The sequence below is a fragment of the Echinops telfairi genome, unplaced genomic scaffold (assembly GCF_000313985.2).
Source record: "Echinops telfairi isolate 266 unplaced genomic scaffold, ASM31398v2 ScPeMD7_7424;HRSCAF=8462, whole genome shotgun sequence".
In the NCBI taxonomy this organism is placed as follows: Eukaryota; Metazoa; Chordata; class Mammalia; order Afrosoricida; family Tenrecidae; genus Echinops; species Echinops telfairi.
Window position 1 is genome coordinate 47275208 of NW_022111324.1, and position 7815 is coordinate 47283022.

The 7815-nt window shown below is 42.0% G+C and overlaps 1 protein-coding gene and 1 non-coding gene across 4 annotated transcripts in view; both read left to right on the forward strand.

Moving 5' to 3' along the window:
* Positions 1 to 7815, forward strand: part of PPP1R12B (protein phosphatase 1 regulatory subunit 12B) — a 274039-nt gene that overhangs the window by 186725 nt on the left and 79499 nt on the right. The gene's annotated exons all lie outside the window — the stretch shown is intronic.
* LOC115872398 lies at positions 4229 to 4369 on the forward strand. Its single transcript, XR_004047807.1, has one exon. It is a non-coding gene; the product is annotated as a U4 spliceosomal RNA (small nuclear RNA).

The window sequence follows — 7815 nt, forward strand, 5'->3', positions numbered from 1 at the left end:
TGGCCGCTTGTTTACCTTCAAGCCTTTAAGACCCCAGACGCTATATCTTTTGATAGCCGGGCACCATCAACTTTCTTTGCCACATTTGCTGATGCACCCATTTGTCTTCAGCAATCATATCAGGAAGGTGAGCACACAATGATATGATTTTTTGTTCTTTGATGCCTGATACCTGATCCCTTCGGCACCTCATGATCATGTAGGCTGGTGTGCTTCTTCTGTGTGGGCTTTGTTGCTTCTGAGCTAGATGGCCACTTGTTTACCTTCAAGCCTTGTTGTTTCTTTTATCAAGGAATTTCTACTTTAGAACTGGCTGTTTCTTAGACCAGTGCTCCCTTATAATTGAATTTATCACTAGAGGGCACCAGTGGGCAGAGGAAAAGATGGTGAATGTTAAAGCATGGTGCTTTAAGGAGGCTAAGCTAAGGCAAAGTGCTTTGCTCTTAAAGGAATCTTTGAAGAACCCAGTTCAGTGTAGTGAAATTACTTGCCTCCCAACTTTGGGCATCTTAGAATTAGAAGGGAATTTAAAGATAATTGGATGTAGGAACCACAGTTTACAGTCCAGGAAATGGAGACCTAGAGAAGCAAGGACTTGTTTAGCTGAGTACCCAGTATCCTGTATGAGGGGAACTTTTTATGTGACCCTAGTGAAGCAGACCCCTTAGGGTTAACATCCTCTTCCAGTCCCTCTTAACCCAGTTGGGTTGGTTTGTTTTTTGTTTTGTTTTTTTCGTTTTCCCCTCAGCAGGTTACATGTTCAAATTGAGTGCTGTGATTAAAGGTACATCTTCTGGAAGGAAACTGGAAAGCCTGTTCCAAATATCAAGATTCACTGCCAGAGCATCTGCATTGCTACTGTCCTTGACGTAGATAGATAGTTACATCTACCAGAAAGAAGGAGTTCCATACTTTTGTTAGGACAGTACTCTCCCCTCCCAACTTTTCTCTCCTATCCTAAACTCCCTGTTCCTTTAATGTCAATCAGGAAACATTCACTCTGAACAGCATCGTGTAAACTGTACCCTCACAGTTAGCAGTGTGCCTGCCCCATCCCAGAATGGAATCAGTGGATCTGGAGAACTAATTCTCTCTCACACTGCACTATTGAAGTAGGTGTTGCTAAGGAATCACCACCGATCCATGGGTATCAACGCATTAGATGGCCAGTGGCATGCTGGTACCAGGAGAGATCTGTTTTGAAAGTATTCCAAATGATGTTATCGATTAAATGTAAAGTTTCCAAACTAAATTAAAGAGGAAAAGCATTCATCTTCTGGCAAAGTTCTAGCAGAAAAGAAAACTTGCCTTGGGAACCACTGCCCTCAGAAATGTCTCTAATACTAGAAGCCACTGAATACAGTTCCCATTTCGTCCTGCCTTCCCCTGGAGAAGCTCCTTCCATTTATTCCTTTGACACGCCCATTTGTCGGTGGCTGGTGTGGTCAGGCACTTTTCTAGATGTTGAGAATACAACAAGTGAACAAAACAGACGTACAGCCCTGCTCTTGGGAAGTGTACACTCTCGTAGGGGAGGTAGAGAGTAAATATAATAAATGTGTAAAGTATATAGTATGCTTAAAAGTGATCTTTGGAAAACTATGAAACAGTAAAAATAGTAGAAACAGAAAGATGGGAGGGGAATGCCATGATAAGAATGGACAGGCTAGTCGTCGTTAAGAAAGTATCATTTGAGCCTAGATTTTAAAGTAAAGAGGGGGACCATGTGGCTATTTGGGGGGAATGTTATAGCCAGAGGGAATAGCAGCTGCAACGATCCTTGACAGGAGTGTATCTGGCATAGCTGAGGACCACTGAGAAGACAAATAGGACTGGAGCGGAATGGACAGATGGCATAAACTAAAGGACCATTGGCACTTGATGTTGGTCAAACTCCAAAACCAAACTCACTACTATCAAGTCCGTTCCAACTCAGAGTGACCCTGTAGGGCAGGGTAGAACTACCCTTGTCTTTCGCCTACAGATTGGTTAGTGGTTTCAAGCTACTGACCTTGAGGCTAGCAGCTCAACATGTAATCACTACACCACCAAGGCTTGAGTGAGTGGGTAGCCATTGTGAAATGTTGAGCAGAAGAGTGGCATGATTATACTTATATTTTAAAGGGTCATCCTGGCTGTTGTTTTGAGATGTGTTCTAAGCAAGTGTGGGTGGAAACGGGGACATCACATAGGAGGCTAGTGCAATAAGCCAGGGCGAAATTGATGGTGGTTTGGACCAGGGCAATAGCAGACAATGAAGACCCTGACAACAGATTCAGGATATCTTTTGAATTTAGAACTAACAAGATTGCAGGTAGATTTATATAGGGTGAGAGAACCGAGGCCAAGGTTAACACCAAGACATTTATCCTTAGGCCGCTGAGGGAATGACATTTTTATTAACTGAGATGGAGAAGATGTTGGGCGGAATTGATCTGGAAGAGGAAGACCGGGCTTTATTTTGATTTTAGAAGTCTTAAACCTGAGTGCACCCATGAAGGGAGTAAGGCCAGACTTTAGGTTGCTTGCTTTTAGTGCATCATCAGGGAAGACCCATTGCTAGAAAGGGACATCATCTTTGGTAAAGTAGAGGGTCATCAAAATAAGAGAAACTCAATGAGGTGAATTGACACGCAAACCACAACGGGCTCAAAGAGACTCATGGTCGTGAAGACGGCACAGGCCCTGGCACCATTTCATTCTGCTGCCCAGAACCTGAGTCAGAGACTACTGGAAGGCAGCTAACAACTCCTTCATTGTATCTGATTGACATTCTCATGGAAACGCCTGTGTGGTGGTGTTAAGTGCTGTCCATTTGGTCCTGACTCGTAGTGACTCTGTGCCACAGAATGAAACACTGCCCGGCCCTGGGCCATTCTCAACACTGTGATGGTTGGGCCCCTGTTGCAGCCACTGCATAGGGTTTTCAGTAGGATAGGCCAGCAGGATGGTCAAATGTAAGAGTCTAGAGTTCCAGGGGGAAGCTTGAACTGAAGAAGCTGCCTATATAAAGCTGGGTTTCAGTAAGCATGCTGTTTGTGTTTAAAGCCATGAGACTGCTTAGGATCCCAAGAAAGTTGGTGTAGACAGGGGAGAGACTCAAGGACAGAGCCTTCAGGACACTCCAAAGCTCAAGTGAGCAGGGAAGAGCCTGCAAAGAAGACTGTAGAGTCCTAGCATTTGACTCTTGAGGCTATAAGTAGTGCTCCTCTTCTTCCAGAACAATAGCAGACTAAATAGTCACAGTAGTCTTGTTGTTGACATGCTACCTATGAAATCTGCTTGACTTGTTTATAAAACGGCTGTTCAGTTAGGGTAGGAGAGCTGATGTCCCAGACATCTGACATCGTTTGAAAAATTCACCCCGGCCACCTCTCTTCAAATCTCGTCAAGAGAGCTTTCAAGTCTGCGTGTCAGAAGACTGTTCTGTTTCATCAGAGAGAGTCTGTTGATTGACCATGCCTGCAAATGATTTTTTTTAAGTGGATTCACCTCTGGGTCCCTTTGTTTTGCATAATTTCTTCAGCTCTATTACATCTTTGAACAACTAGCACTTCCATGTCAGTGAAGAGACTTTCTTTGAGAAACTTATTTCTCGGACAATTGTGTTGTGGTTGCTGGAATGGCAAATTATGGACTTTGGCTCTTGGGGCTCAAAGAAACCTTCAAGTCTATCTAGTTAGCCTGCTCATTTTAAAGAAGACTAAGGCCTAGGAACATTAGCTATTTTGCCAGGACCATATAGCTGTATTCCCTGCCCGTGGCTGTTATACTCCCTTCAGTTGAATCTTTAAAGTATATCTTATACTGTCTTGACAAAATACTGCATAGGGGTTATGAGTATAGACATAGGAACTTGCCTCCGTGGGTTCAGACCCGAGCTTTGCCACCTACCTTCTTTGGAAATTTGCTTAACCTCTCTGTGCCTTGGTGTTCTCATCCATCAAGTGAGATAATGCGATAGTACACTCCAATAGGTAGAAGTGACTGAGACCCATTCACATTATTTTCCAAATCTATAGGTTTCTAGGTCTGAGTGAAAATGAAGCTTTCTGTAGTATTTCCATTGACTTTAGAATTATATGGTTTTAGTTATTTATCAGTTTGTAAAGAACAGTTTATCTGGAGAATCAGAAAAATCACCCAGATTCCTCTATAATTTCCCCCTAGCTATACTAGGGGGCTTCAGAAAGTTCATGGGAAAACAGAATTGAAAGACAATGGAAGCAGCTTTGTGCAGCGGCAATATTATAGCCAGCGAGGTTTATCCGAGACGCGATTATTGCTAATTGAAAACTTTTCCCAATACCCCACTGTGACAACTTGAAATATAGTCGGCATTGGCAATTTTTGACAGTCTCTACGGAGGCTGAGCAAAAAAAGAAAGAAAGAAAGACAATGGAAGTTTTCCACAAGCTTTTTGAAGCCACCATGTACTGGCACATACCTGAGGAATTTGGAGGAACAAGTTTGCACAGGGATGGCTGAAGAAGAAAGAATGAATATAAGAGGGACCGATGGCTGAACGTATAAAGTTTTGCTTGGAGTCTTTGAGAACATGACCAAGTACTTACAGATCATCTAGTAGACTAGACGTCCATCTTGATGCCTGCATTACCCCTCTTGTTTGTGCCCCTCTGCCAGGGCTTCTGAGCATTCTAGTTCCGCAGGCCTTTACCATTCCCCTACCCTCTTCCTCTGGACAGATAGCAGCCCTTTTTCTTATTTGCTTATTTCTCTGCAGCATTGTTCCTGGATATTTGCTGGATGTTTCCCCCTCTTTCACACAGTACTTTTTAATTTTGTAGAGCCCTTTTATCTGCTGAAGAGCATCCAGCTGTTTTCTGTCCACACTTCAGCACTGGGAAAAATGTTTGCCGTTTTCCTTTTAGGTAAAATCTTAGGTCTGTTTTGCTTGCCTCTCTCTCTGGTGCCTGATTGCCTAATATGGTAAGGTATGCCCCAGACAAGACTGCACTGTTGAGATGGAACAGCAGTTTAACTAAGTTCAAAGATGTGGTAGGTGAGCTATCAGAATTAGTTATTTGTATGGTAAAGTCATATTTTTTAACAGCATAGCCTGTAAGAACCACAAGCTTCGTTTGCTTTAAACAGTGAAAGGACAGCAAAATAGAGAATTTTTGTTCACCTCTCAAACTATTCTCAGCAGGTAAAGAAGAAGAAAAAAAGAGAGAGAAAGATTACTTACCTGGCCCCCAGAATGTCAGGGTTTTAAAGAGAAGTTTGAAAAATGGATAGCATGCTGATGTTTGTTAGTAGGGATAGTGTCATACCTGGTGGCTGTCCTGACAGCTGTGTGGTGGCAGGCACTTCCCAGGTAGAAAAGCAAGTGTGCTGGTTTTGTCCCATTGAGGACAGTGGGCATTCTCCAGAAAGGAGGTGAAGATAGACAGAGAGGTGGCAGCCAACCAGCTCTGCGAGCTAAGCTGCCTCTCATCCAAGGAGTACTAACGAATCTTCTCAAGTGATTGCTCCACCTTGGCCTGGAAGGACCCTTTCTTTCACTCTATGTTTGCTCTTGCTTTGCAACTGCAGTTGATTCTGGGAGTTTTCTATATAAGGGTCATACTTGTTCTTTGCTCTAGCCCAGGCTGTGTAAAGCCATCTCAAGAACACAGTTTCTTTTAGAATCTGCCTTTTAAGGGCTCTATTAATTTTGGGTCATGCTGTTGCCCAGGAAATCTCAGTAATCAAAGCTCACATATATTCCTTTGAGACCCTATAATTTTTGGATCTAATGTCCTATTACATCAGTGAATTCTGCTTCAGCCAGAAATGTTTTTTAAGACTGAAAAACAGACCTTTAAGGTATCTGTCTGGGCTTCTCTCAAATGTCTTCTCCACAGACGCAGAAAGCTTATCAACTAAGGATAGTATAGTTAACCTCCTGACCCCTTTCCCCCCAATTTCTTCTTGCTCTTGCTTCCAGCTGCCTCCAAAGCATTACTTTAAAGACACAGTGGCTGAGCTGTCTAGTTTGTATTCGTGACCTGTGACCTTGAGTTCCTTTGATAGGACAGTGATAAGCTTGAAATTCTGCTTGAAAAACAATTTATGAATATAAAACAATACATTTCATTATTTTTTTTTAAAGTATGAAGCAGTGGTTCCTTTAAAGCAGTAACATTTCTGGAGGGAGCAATAAAAATACGTAGGGGACTTTTGGAAGTTACAGTGATGGGTAGTATTCTACATGCACGTAATAGTCACAATTACTAAATATCTTCCCTTGTCTTTTGACTGTTTTACTGGGCAGTCGTAGATTTGAAACCTACCAATTATCTGAATCTAAAACCAAGCTTGATTTTCTGTATAAACTTTTTTGCCCCTGAAAGTTCAACCACTATGTACATTGGAGAAAAATTATACCTAGTTTCATTCATCATTGACATCAGTGCTGTTTGTATGACTACATTATATAGCTCAGTCTACAGATCGACCTTTGATCTCTGCCCCCATAGTGATTCTGTGATGGGCCCACCCTTCTGACAACTCCTTCTGCTTCCTAGTGCCATTGGACCCAAGCGTTTACACATTGAAATACATACATTATTATGATTTGCTTTCCTTTTCTCTCTTCATATTGCTGATTTTTAAAATGATCTTAGCCAGGTTTTATGGCAGTGAATTTTATTTTGGGGTACAAGGTGGAGTCTTAGAAAGTACTTTTTATAAAGAAGGGATTTCTTTGCCATAAAGAACAAGGGGGGGAAATTATCTCTAGCCATGCCATCCAGAGGAAATTACTGTTAACGTCTGGTAAATCTAGGCCCATCTCAAGGCATTACAAAAAGGATCATTTTCAACTTGAGCATTCCTGAGACCCCATCATTACCATGATGACAGTTTCTTAAGGCTGTCTTCCAAGCACTTGGGTTCAACCCTTTTATCAACCAACAGTCAGTGCTGTGATGGCTTTGATCATTGAGAGCCTCCAGGAACAATTGTTCCCTTTTGTCAAAGTCTCAGAGTTACCTTGGTTACAGAGGTATGCATTTCTTCAGTTGATAACATGGCTGGAGAGTCTTAACCATTGCTTAGGCTTAGCTAATATCAGAGTTCTAGCCCCATGATTGAAGGAGAAGACTTAGTGTGGGATTTGCAGTTCCTTTTGAGCAAATGGAGTGTTGATGGAATTGCCCCAGGAGAAATGTTGAGCTTGAAGCACTAGCAGATGTTATTTTTTAAACTATTGTTTTGGTGGTACCTGAAAGAAAGGGACGTTAGGGTGAAAATGTAAAGATAGATGTTACAACCTACCAGTTTTAATTTTTCTCTAGTCTACCTGTGTTTTCAATCAAGCAAGTTTAAGACGCAGAAAGCACCGTTTTAGTAACCTGAGTTCATAGAGATGCCCTGGTTTTCATAGAGATGCCCTGGTTTTGTATCCAACTTTGCCTTGGGGCCCATGAGTGCTTGCAACTGGTGCTTTTTAACAGATTGTGTGGTTTTTAAACATGTTCTTTTTATGCTTTAAAAATGTGTTTACCTTTTCTCACAACCTGAACTCCGGGGTATCATATTAATAAACGACAATGTCATTAGCTACTCAGAGGTGAGAAAGGACATTTTAAAAAACCCACTGGCAAGTTAATACCTCAAAATAAAATATTGTGGTCTTGGAGCTTCTGTTGTTTTTCCTTTCATGTTGTTGTTCCTTGCTGCTGTTCAGTCAGCCCGACTCATAGCGACTCCATGCACAGTGGACCCAAACACTGCCCATCCCCATGCTTAGTAGAGGATCAGGACATTGGGATCCATAGAGTTAGCATGGACTAGTTTCTTTTTTTTTTT